The sequence below is a fragment of the Salmo salar genome, chromosome ssa27, assembly GCF_905237065.1.
Source record: "Salmo salar chromosome ssa27, Ssal_v3.1, whole genome shotgun sequence".
NCBI lineage: Eukaryota > Metazoa > Chordata > Actinopteri > Salmoniformes > Salmonidae > Salmo > Salmo salar.
Window position 1 is genome coordinate 21,977,151 of NC_059468.1, and position 12,535 is coordinate 21,989,685.

The following is a 12,535-nucleotide window of genomic DNA, read 5'->3' on the forward strand; positions in this document are numbered from 1 at the left end:
TAGACAGACTGAATAGGTTTTAATGTTGTATAGCAAGCTTGGGTCCAACTAGTCAAGCAGTATGTTAAGTGGGGGAGTATCATCGATTTGAAATACAGTTTTGCTACCTCTGTGGTCAAACAATTTCGTATAAATCGGAAATTAGCTAGGTTGAATTCGGTTATTTGAATTACCTTTTTCACATGCTTTTTAAAAGAGAGGTTGGAATCAAGTATGATTCCAAGGTACTTAAAATCAGATACCACCTGGAGCTTCTCCCCTGACACATTGAACAGGGTTATCATTTTTGACATGAAAGCAGGAGTATCTATGTTAGGGGCGTATATGTTTAAGATAGTAATTGGTTGCCCATACAGTGACCCAGTTATCAAAATAAATCTCCCCTCAGATATGTTTTTGTCAATTATGAATGGAACATTCTTATGGATAAGTATGGATTGTACCTCTACTGTTTGATTTGAAAGATGAGAAATACACCAGTCCCAACCAAGCTCTGCGGAGTTTGGCATGTTCAGCATCACAGAGGTGTGTCTCTTGTAATAGTGCGATATCTGCTTTTTCCTTTTTTAGAGCACCTAGTATCTTTTTCCATTTTATTGCATGACCTAGACCATGGCAGTTCCATGTCAGTAGATTTAAGGTACTAGTCATCGTCATCGAACAGTAATCGAACTTTAGTGCAAGTCATCTCTGGGTAAAGGTGGATAATAGTTACAGCTGTGTTCACATAAAAGGAAAATAAATGGTGTACATAAAATAACCATCTCTGAACACCCCAGCCGAGTTCCCAAACAACTGGACATATCCTGTTGGATCTATTACCCCCCCGCTCAGTCTCAATTCTGTGTTCCGAAAAAAACAAAAAAACGGGACCAGTTAGCAACGCACAACGTCTCCCCCTCCCTACCAAGTAAATGCCTCCGCCCCGCATTGAGTAAATGACAACGTAGCCCCCGTCCAGACCACATTAAAAGAGGGAGAAAATAAAATCAGTATCCCAGCCTACATATACCTTCCCCAAGGGACATAGGGAACCACAAGTAATAATAGCACAACAAAGAGGGAAATAAAAGTAGGCTGAAACGTTAGTAGGCCTAGGTTAAGCTATAGAGCCTATCCCTCTCAGCTAAAGAAAAATAAATATAGATTAGACGACTATAATGACATTTGGCGGGGCGGGTGGGTCTTTGGATGTTGGCTATATGTTGTCTTACCTCCTTTAGTAATAACAGTAATCGCATTTAGTCATTGGTCCATTTCTCATTGACCAGGATTGTCTTTCAAAAAACATTTTGCCTCTTCGGGATTTTTGAAGTGTCGCAGGGCTCCTTGGTGAAGAATCCTGAGCTCGTTTGGGTATTTGAATCCCCTAAAGATGCCTCAGTCAATGGAGTATTTCTTCAGCTCGTCAAACTCTCGGCGCTTTCGGCGTATTCCAGCTGACAGGTCCTGGTGTAAAGTGAGTTTGGCGTTTCCCACTGTAATGGTGTTGATTTTTGCCGCCTGTAGGACTCGTTCCTTGTCGGTGAATCTCAGGAAACGTATGGTGATTGGGCGCGGTGGTTGTCTGGCTGCTGGTGGGGGCCTCAGTGCTTGGTGGGCTCTCTCCAGTTCTATGGGCCTGTCGGTGGACAGGTGGAGCCACTCGGGAAGTTTGTCTTGCAGGTAGCGGATCAGTGGCATGTTTCCCTCTTCTTTTTTCACAATTATTCCTTCGCCCCCTGTTTTCCAGGTCCTCTGTTTTCTCTTCCAGATGCTCTATTTTCTTTTTAGCATATGCTATTGTTTCCATGGCGTCTGTCAGTAAGTTTTCCATGGATAGGATTCGCCCCTCTGCCTCGTCCAGGTGCCCCGCGTTGATGGTTATCTTGTTGTTAATGTCAGGCAAAGCATTTTCCAAGATTGTCACCTTGCCCCCTATCGCACTGAGCTGAGAGTTAATGGCATCTAATTTAATGTTGAGTCCTGTACGTTGGGATCTCAGCTCAGAAAGGATGTCTTCGACAGAGTGCGAGGTTGGTATTTGTTGGGCCTCGGATGGGAATGGGTCCTCTTGCTCCTGGCTAATGGCACTAGCTTTTTCTGAAGCTAGCTGCTTCTTGGAGGCTTTTTCCGCCGCTAGTGTTCCAGTCCGGGTAAAAATGTCGCCTTTTGTAGCCGCCATGACTTTTTGACTAAAGCTAAAGGAGTTTAAACTTGAAGTGGAGGTAAGATTAGGAATTGGAAACTACTTGTGCAGAGCTCTTAGTTCATGCGGCCATCTCGTTCAAGGGTCACATGATCCTTCCCCAATACTGTTTTTAATAGGTTTAATGTTGCATAGGCTTCCTTTTTTTGGCATGTTAAAAAAATAAAATCTGAACGGTAGATCTCGGCTTGTATTTTAACTCAGAAAGTGATCTCCACTCAAAAAAGGTTGGTGACTACTGCTTTAGAAAGTTCCTCCTGAGTCATCTGTCACATCTGTCTACACACATGCACACACACGCAAATGCACACACACACACACACACACACACACACACACACACACACACACACACACACACACACACACACACACACACACACACACACACACACACACACACACACACACTTGCTTGTGTTCACATGTTGGTCTTTTCAAACAGCCCCTCCAGTTAACCATCTGTGTCTCCTCATTTAAACACACCTTATGTCAAGCTTCAGACATCTACCATAGAAAACCGAGACCATTTTTGATTCTCTTCCTCTGTTCTTCCCTTCTTTCTCTGGATGGTTTCCAATGGAACATTGATCCAGGGTGTCACACACACACACTTTGAAAGGGCCAGGCATCTCTGTAGTGCATATCCTCATTCCTCTGCACAGTGTGACGCTGTGGAGTCTGTCAGGAGACACTGCGGAGGGGAAGAGAGGAGGAGAGGAAAGGAAGACTGGAAGGGAGGAGAGGAAAGGAGAAGAAACGCTGAAGACGGCTAATCCCTGGTGCCAGCAGCCTGTTGGTTCACACACACACACACACTCACATTCACACTTATACTATGTGAAATATTATAAAGAAGTATTCTGGTCACAAAATGACACAGCAGCAAATAACATAACCCCCCTACACACACACACACACACACAAAGTAATCACGTAGATGTGCAGAGCCAGTCTCTATGTAGTCACCAAGGCCTTAAACGGATTATGGCCTCCAATGAAGCATTGATTTGCGATCCGTTGACTAACTGGATGCCCCATCAATCACGTTATCAATGGGGTGTGAGAGGAGAGGGAGGCTGTTGGTATTTGGCACCAGAGATCCCCGCACACAGGGCGCCAACCCAAAGAGAGGCTTAAGCCCCAGGACACTCGACAAACCATTCTCTGTCATCGCAATACTTCACACTGTCTCCACCACCGGCCAGCCAAAGATATATGGTGCATATCCTGTGGATGTGGAAGTCAGAGAAGGAAAATGTAGGAGTAAGCTCTCTCTCTTTCTATCTTTTTCTCTCTCGCGTTCTTTCTCTCTCTTGTCATTCTCTCGTTCTCTCTCTCTCTCTCTCTCTCTCTCTCTCTAATGCCAGAAAACCACTCTTTCAAAACTGGAATTGGACCACAGCTTGAGACCTACAGAGGTAGGGAAGGGATTTGTTATATTATTCATCTGTACAGTAGACCATTGACAACTCTCATAACAAGTGGAAGAAAAATAAGCGGACGTATGGCAGGAGGTGGAAGTTGGAATGAGAGAAAAACGTAATGCTGCGATTAGTTGGTTGTAGAGCAGAATTTCCATATATTTTTGTTAGCTGCATGTGTGACATAACTCTACCAGTCCTATTTATGATATAATTCACAACGATTAAACTATAAAAAAAATTATCCAACATTTTTTTCTTTTTATCAATTAGCATATTTGTGTATCGATAGGCTTGCATTGTTATTATTAGCAGCTTGGGTCTTTTTAATATCAAGGAAAGTTTCACTTTCTCTGGTAATAGGACATAAAATATTATTTCCACGCATAATAAAGAGATATACACTGAGTGAACAAAACATTAAGAACACCTTCCTAATATTGAGTTGTACCCCTCTGTTTTGCCATCAGAACTGCCTCAATTCATCGGGCATCAACTCTACAAGGTGTCGAAAATGTTCCACAGGGATGCTGGCCCATGTTGACGCCAATGCTTCCCACAGTTGTGTCAAGTTGGCTGGATGTCCATTGGGTGGTGGACCATTATTGATACACACGGAAAACTGTTGAACATGAAAAACCCAGCAGCGTTGCAGTTCTTGACACAAATTGGTGCGCCTGGCACCTACTAATATACCTGTTCAAAGGCACTTCAATATTTTGTCTTGCCCATTCACCCTCTGAATGGCACGCATATACAATCCATGTCTGAATTGTCTCAAGGCTTAAAAATCCTTCTTTAACCTGTCTCCTCCTCTTTATCTATACTGATTGAAGTGGATTTAACAGGCAACATCAATAAGGAATCATAGATTTCACCTGGATTCACCTGGTAAGTCTATGTCATGGAAAGAGCAGGTGTTCTTGGCGTTTTGTTCACTTAGTGATTGTATACAAATGTTTTAGTTCAAATAAATCTGTTCGGGCTTCTTGTGGTCAATTTCCAGTCTACAAATTATTGTCATTATGTTCCGGCCCCTTGACCACAAGAAAAGAAAAGAAGAAGAAAAGATCGACCCACGGCTGAATCTAGTTGATGATCCCTGATCTAGGCTGTCGAGGCTCTGTTGCAGACAGGAAACACACTGGTTGGAGAGCACACAAGGGCAGTCTAGCCTGCGGCAGTCGCAGTGGGTGAGACCACACTAAGACCATACTTCCCCGCAGGATGAGTTTTGAAACAGCAACACAAACACACACGCACTCAGGCACACGCACTCAGGCACACACACAGACACAGACACACACACACACACACGCACAAACAGCCAGGAACTTCCAGTCACAGTGAAGATTTATGAATCCCCTCACTGTCGGTGGCTCAGGCTCTCTGCAGAGAGCAGAGGGGTTTGTTCTTTAAACAATAACATCCAACCAAACCACCACAGAGGAGAGATGAAATGGAACTCTATGGGCCATATACAGTAACTCTCTGGGATGGCAGAGCAGAGCAGTGCCCAGGATTTGCTGGGCTGGCCAAATGTAGCATCTTATCACCACTGACAGTTACTTCAATAAGGGTTCCATGTGGCATTCTAGGGACATTATCAGAAGCAGATATAACAGCAAATGTATCACATTAAGTTGCCTTCATAATAACACTGTAATCACTCTAGTAATAATAATGTATTAGCATGTCGTTACACAGCATAAAGACCATGAAGACACCATTGAGGAACGGTCATATTGTGACCAATCCCATTGACCGTGACCAGGCAACACTGTACAGAACACAGACAGGCTCTAGTTTAGATCTACTGTTGTCCATGACTTTAATCAAGTCAAATCCCATTTTATTCGTCACATGTGCCGAATTCAACAGGTGTAGACCATAGAGTGAAATGCTTACTTACAAGCCCTTAACCAATGATGCAGTTTTAAGAAAATACCTACAAAATAAAAAGTTTTAAAAAAGTAAGCGATAAGAAAAACAAATAATTGAAGAGCAGCAGTAAATAACAATAGCGGGGCTATATACAGTGGGTACCGGTACAGAGTCAATGTGTCGGGGCACTGGTGTCGAGGTAATGGAGGTAATTATGTATATGCAGGTAGAGTTTTCAAAGTGGCTATGCATAGATAATAACAGAGAGTTGCAGAAGTGTAGTGGGGAGGGGAGGGGGGGTGCAAATAGTCTGGGTAGCCATTTGATTAGCTGTTCAGGAGTCTTAGGGCTTGAGGGTAGAAGCTGTTCAGAAGCCTCTTGGACCTAGCCTTGGCGCTCCGGTACCGCTTGCCGTGCGGTAGCAGAGAGAACAGTCTATGACTAGGGTGGCTGGAGTCTTTGACAATTTTTAGAACCTTCCTCTGACACCACCTGGTATAGAGGTCCTGGATGGCAGGAAGCTTGGCCCCGGTCATGTACTGGGCCGTACGCAATACCCTCTGTAGTGCCTTGCGGTCGGAGGCCGAGCAGTTGCCATACCAGGCAGTGATGCAACCCGTCAGGAGGCTCTCGATGGTGCAGCTGTAAAATCTTATGAGGATCTGAGGGTTCATGCCCAAACCTTTCAGTCTCCTGAGGGGGAATAGGTTTTGTAGTGCCCTCTTCACGACTGTCTTGGTGTGCTTGGACCATGTTAGTTTGTTGGTGGACACCAAGGAACTTGAAGCTCTCAACCTGCTCCACTACAGCCCCGTCGATGAGAATGGGGGCATGCTCGATCCTCTTTCTCCTGTAGTCCACAATCATCTCCTTTGTCTTGATCACGTTGAGGGAGAGGTTGTTGTCCTTGCACCATATGCTCAGGTCTCTGACCTCCTCCCTATAAGCTGTCTCATCGTTGTCGGTGATCAGGCCTACTACTGTTGTGTCATCAGCAAACTTAATGATGGTGTTGGAGTTGTGCCTGGCCGTGCGGTCATGAGTGAACAGAGAGTACAGGAGGGGACTGAGCACGCACCCCTGAGGGGCCCCCGTGTTGAGGATCAGCGTGGCAGATGTGTTGTTACCTAGCTTTACCACCTGGGGGCGGCCTGTCAGGAAGTCTAGGACCCAGTTGCAGAGGGAGCTGTTTAGTCCCAGGGTCCTTAGCTTAGTGGTGAGCTTTGAGGGTACTATGGTGTTGATCGCTGAGCTGTAGTCAATTAATAACATTCTCACATAGGTGTTCCTTTTGTCCAGGTGGGAAAAGGCAGTGTGGAGTGCAATAGAGATTGCATCATCTGTGGATCTGTTGGTGCGGTATGCAAATTGGAGTGGGTCTAAGGTTTCTGGGATAATGGTGTTGATGTGAGCCATGACCAGCCTTTCAAAGCATTTCATGGCTACAGACGTGAGTGCTACGGGTCGTAGTCATTTAGGTAGGTAACATTAGTATTCTTGGGCACAGGGACTATGGTGGTCTGCTTGAAATATGTTGGTATTACAGACTCAGACAGGGAGAGGTTGAAAATGTCATTGAAGACACTTGCCAGTTGGTCAGCGCATGCTCGGAGTACACGTCCTGGTAATCCATCTGGCCCAGTGGCCTTGTGAATGTTGACCTGTTTAAAGGTCTTACATCGGCTGCGGAGAGCGTGATCACAAAGTCATCCGGAACAGTTGGTGCTCTCATGCATGTTTCAGTGTTACTTGCCTCAAAGCGAGCATAGAAGTTATTTAGCTCATCTGGTAGGCTCATGTCACTGGGCAGCTCTCGACTGTGCTTCGCTTTGTTGTCTGTCTGTAATAGTTTGCAGGTCCTACCACATCCGACGAGTGTCAGAGCCGGAGTAGTATGATTCGATCTTAGTCCTGTATTGACGCTTTGCCTGTTTGATTGTTTGTCGGAGGGCATAGCGAGATTTCTTATAAGCTTCCGGGTTGGAGTCCCACTCCTTGAAAGTGGCAGCTCTATCCTTTAGCTCAGTGCGAATGTTGCCTGTAATCCATGGCTTCTGGATGGGTATGTACGTACAGTCACTGTGGGGATGACGTCCTCGGTGCACTTATCAATAAAGCCAGTGACTGATGTGGTGTACTCCTCAATGCCATCTGAAGAATCCCGGAACATATTCCAGTCTGTGCTAGCAAAACAGTCCTGTAGTTTAGTATCTGCTTCATCTGACCAGTTTTTTTTAGACCGACTCACTGGTGCTTCCTGCTTAAATTTCTGCTTGTAAGAAGGAATCAGGAGGATATAATTATGGTCAGATTTGCCAAATGGAGGGCAAGGGAGAATTTTGTACGCGTCTCTGTGTGTAGAGTAGAGATGGTCTAGAATTATTTTCCCTCTGGTTGCACATTTAACATGTTGATAGAAATTTGGTAAAACTGATTTAAGTTTCCCTGCATTAAAGTCACAGGCCACTAGGAACGCCACCTATGGATGAGCGTTTTCCTGTTTGCTTATGGCGGAATGCAACTCATTTAGTGCGGTTTTAGTGGTATGTAGACAGCTACGAAAAATACAGATGAAAATTCTCTGGGTAAGTAGTGTGGTCTACAGCTTATCATAAGAAACTCAACCTCAGGCGCGCAAAACTTTGAGACTTCCTTAGATATCATGCACCAGCTGTTGTTTACATAAATGCATAGGCCCCCGCCTCGTGTCTTACCAGAGGCTGCTGTTCTGTCTTGCCGATTGAGTGTATAACCCGTCAGCTCAATGTTTCTCTTAAGGATCCACCCCTTTTTTTCAATTTTTGCCTAAAATGGCACACCCAAATCCAACTGCCTGTAGCTCAGGCCCTGAAGCAAGGATATGCATATTCTTGGTACCATTTGAAAGGACACACTTTGAAGTTTGTGGAAATGTGAAAGGATTGTAGGAGAATATAACACAATAGATCTGGTAAAAGATAATACAAAGAAAAAACCAACCAGCAAGGCCGTATTGTATTATTCCAGCCCAGGTGCAGCCCAGGTACAATTTAGATTTTGGCCACTAGATGGCAGCAGTGTATGTGAAAAGTTTTAGACTGATCCAATGAACCATTGCCTTTCTGTTCAGCATTCTGTATCAAGACTACCCAAATATGCCTAATTAATTTATTAATAACTTTCATGTTCAAAATTGTGCACTCTCCTCAAACAATAGCATGGTATTATTTCACTGTGCAGTTAGATTAACAAGAATTTAAGCTCTCTGCCAATATCAGATATGTCTATGTCCTGGGAAATATTCTTGTTACCTCATCCAATCGCATTAGCCTACGTTAGCTCAACCGAAGGGACACCGATCCCGAAGAAGTTTTAATGTCGTCGTTCATCCACGACTCGGTGAAGCATAAAATATTACAGTTTTTAATGTCCTGTTGGTAGGATATACGTGCTTTCAGTTCGTTCCATTTATTTTCTAGCGATTGAATGTTAGCTAGCAGAATGGAGGGCAAGGGCAGATTAGCCACTCGTCGCCTGGTCCTCACAAGGCACCCTGATCTTTTGCCTCGAAATCTCTGTTTCCTTCTCCAGCAAATCACTGGGATCGGGGCCTGGTCGGGTGTCAACAGTATATCCCTCGCGTCCGACTCATTTAAGAAAAGAGTGAATGGTTCAACATGAGTGTAATGTTCAGAGTAATATTGCTGACGAAGCATTTTGAGAAGTACCACACATTTTGTTTTATTTCATTTTGTTCATGCGCTTCCTACACGATACATTCCAATTCCTCTCCTTCTCTCTGCTTCCCACCCCACTTGGCCCTCTCTCGCTCTCATTTCGCTCTCGCCCGCTCTCTCTACCTCTCTCCCTCTCCAACTTCCCCTCTCTCCCACTTTCTCTCTCTCTCCTGTTCCAGACAGTTTAACATATGCCAGATCTCTCCGGTCCAGGCAGAATTGTGTGTGGGGGTAGAGAAAGTGATGAAAGACCAGTCATAACATGTGCAGGAGACTGCCATTAGCACCTTTGGGTATTTCATTACTTTCAGTTTGAAAGGAACAGCCTTGGTTTATTATTTAATGACCAGTAATTGCTGTAGTTAATAGGGAACAAGCTCTGAGAAAGCAGAAGTAGCATAAGGATCCCTCACACACACACACACACACACACACACACACACACACACACACACACACACACACACACACACACACACACACACACACACACACACACACACACACACACACACACACACACACACACACACACACACACACACACACACACACACACACACACTGATAATCCACCAAGGTTTTGAGGACTTCTGAGCTATCTTTTAAGTCTCATTCATTATGAAAAAAAGGCTAAACTGATCCTAGATCAGTACTCCTACTCTTAGACTTTGTGAATAATCACCTAGTGTACTGGGCCCATATTCACAAAGCGTCTCAGAGTAGGAGTGTTGTTCTAGGATCAGGTCCCCCTCTTATTCATTATGTTTTAAAGGGCAGAACTGATCCTAGATCAGCACTCCTACTCTTTGACTGTGAATAATCCCCAGTGATCTGGTTACTGCTCTATCCCCTCACAGGCTGTAAAGTGCTTCAAGCTCTGTGGCCAAGAGGAAAGAGGAAAGCGCTGGTCACTCACGTTATATCCCCCATGGCATTTGTTTATAGCCCTGCACCCTCCTCTCTTCCTCTCTTTACAGCTCTCTACTTCACTCCATCCTTTATCAAACAAACACACCTGTCCAGGCTCCAGTCCTTCTGAATGCTTACTTCCCCTTCTCTTCCCTGTTCTTTTCAATCTAGCACACTGCTTAAATGTCTGTCTTCAGCAGTGTTAAAACTTCACCATCGTGTGTGTGTTAGTGTGTGTATGTGTGTGTGTGTGTGTGTGTGTGTGTGTGTGTGTGTGTGTGTGTGTGTGTGTGTGTGTGTGTGTGTGTGTGTGTGTGTGTGTGTGTGTGTGTGTGTGTGTGTGTGTGTGTGTGTGTGTGTGTGTGTGTGTGCACCTTTGAGCAAGGCACTTAACCCTAATTGCTCCTGTAAGTCGCTATGAATAAAAGCGTCTGTTAATTGACTAAAATTTACAACGTGTGTTTTTGGTGTGTGTGTGTGTGTGGTATGTGTGGAAAAGTGATAAAACATCAACTGGACCTCCAGGGGTATCACTGTTGTAGGAGTTCAGCCAACATGTTTTCACTGTATAGTATACCATGGTTGTGCTGTGATGAATTAAGATTTACTTGAGGGAATTCAAATCAAATTCAAATCAAATTTATTTATATAGCCCTTCGTACATCAGCTGATATCTCAAAGTGCTGTACAGAAACCCAGCCTAAAACCCCAAACAGCAAGCAATGCATGTGAAAGAAGCACGGTGGCTAGGAAAAACTCCCTAGGAAAAACTCCCTAGAAAGGCCAAAAACCTAGGAAGAAACCTAGAGAGGAACCAGGCTATGAGGGGTGGCCAGTCCTCTTCTGGCTGTGCAGGGTGGATATTATAACAGAACATGGTCAAGATGTTAAAATGTTCATAAATGACCAGCATGGTCAAATAATAATAATCATAGTAGTTGTCGAGGGTGCAACAAGCACGTCCGGTGAACAGGTCAGGGTTCCATAGCCGCAGGCAGAACAGTTGAAACTGGAGCAGCAGCACGGCCAGGTGGACTGGGGACAGCAAGGAGTCATCATACCAGGTAGTCCTGAGGCATGGTCCTAGGGCTCAGGTCCTCCGAGAGAAAGACAGAAAGAGAGAAAGAGAGAATTAGAGAGAGCATATTTAAATTCACACAGGACACCGGATAAGACAAGAGAAATACTCCAGATGTAACAGACTGACCCTAGCCCCCCGACACATAAACTACTGCAGCATAAATACTGGAGGCTGAGACAGGAGGGATCAGAAGACACTGTGGCCCCATCCGATGATACCCCTGGACAGGGCCAAACAGGCAGGAATTCAATAGATTAAAAAAATATATATGCATTGTGTTTCAGACAGGAATTTTAGACAGGACTGAAACAGACTTAGACAGGACTGATACAGCCAGACATAAACAGACAGGACTGAGACATACTCAGACAGGACTGATACAGCCAGACAGAAGCAGACAGGACTGAAACAGACTCAGACAGGACTGATACAGCCAGACAGAAACAGACAGGACTGAGACAGACTTAGACAGGACTGATACAGCCAGACAGAAACAGACAGGACTGAAACAGACTCAGACAGGACTGATACAGCCAGACAGAAACAGACAGGACTGAAACAGACTCAGACAGGACTGATACAGACAGACAGAAACAGACAGAAACAGACAGATTTTCTTTGGAGACACCCAGACAGAGTAGAGGGTTTGTCTGTCAACAACCTGCTCTCTTCCCCTTCCTTCCCTCCCTCTCTTTTCCTCTCTTCACTTCTCCTCCACTGCCCTCTCTCTGGTCTCCTGCTTTATTTAGTCCCCAGGGACCAACCACTGCCCTGCCACAAGACCCACTTCACCAAAACCCTTTTATTTAGACTCTCCTCCTTTATTTCTCTCCCTCCGTCACTCAGCCTGTGTGCCTCTCTTTCTCTAACCGCCTTGTTTAATATACACCTGGACAGTTAGTGACATGACAATGAACCATCAGCACTGTTCCTCACAGAGGTGTCATGCCCCTATTTTGAAGTGGCATTGATGGCCAATTTCAATATCATTGAGTAAGAATGTGTAAAGGAAACTGTAGAGTGGTAAACTAAAATGACCTGATGACTGCTGGGGAAAATAAAAATGGAAAATTGCTCAGCGGCTGGGACCAAGACAGACATGCTGGACTGAAAGAAGTATGGTGGAGAAATAGAGAAAAAACAGCCTTGGAAGAGCTAAGGAAGACCTTGGAAAACCCCAGAAGAAGAAAAAACATTGACATAGATCAAAAGTGCAATGTGGGTGACATCTATGTCTACGACTGTGTCATGGGTCAAGGCAATGACTCTTATGTCATTCCAAACTGGGTCTGATTCCATTTTAAAGACAATAAAAACAGCCTGTAAACCA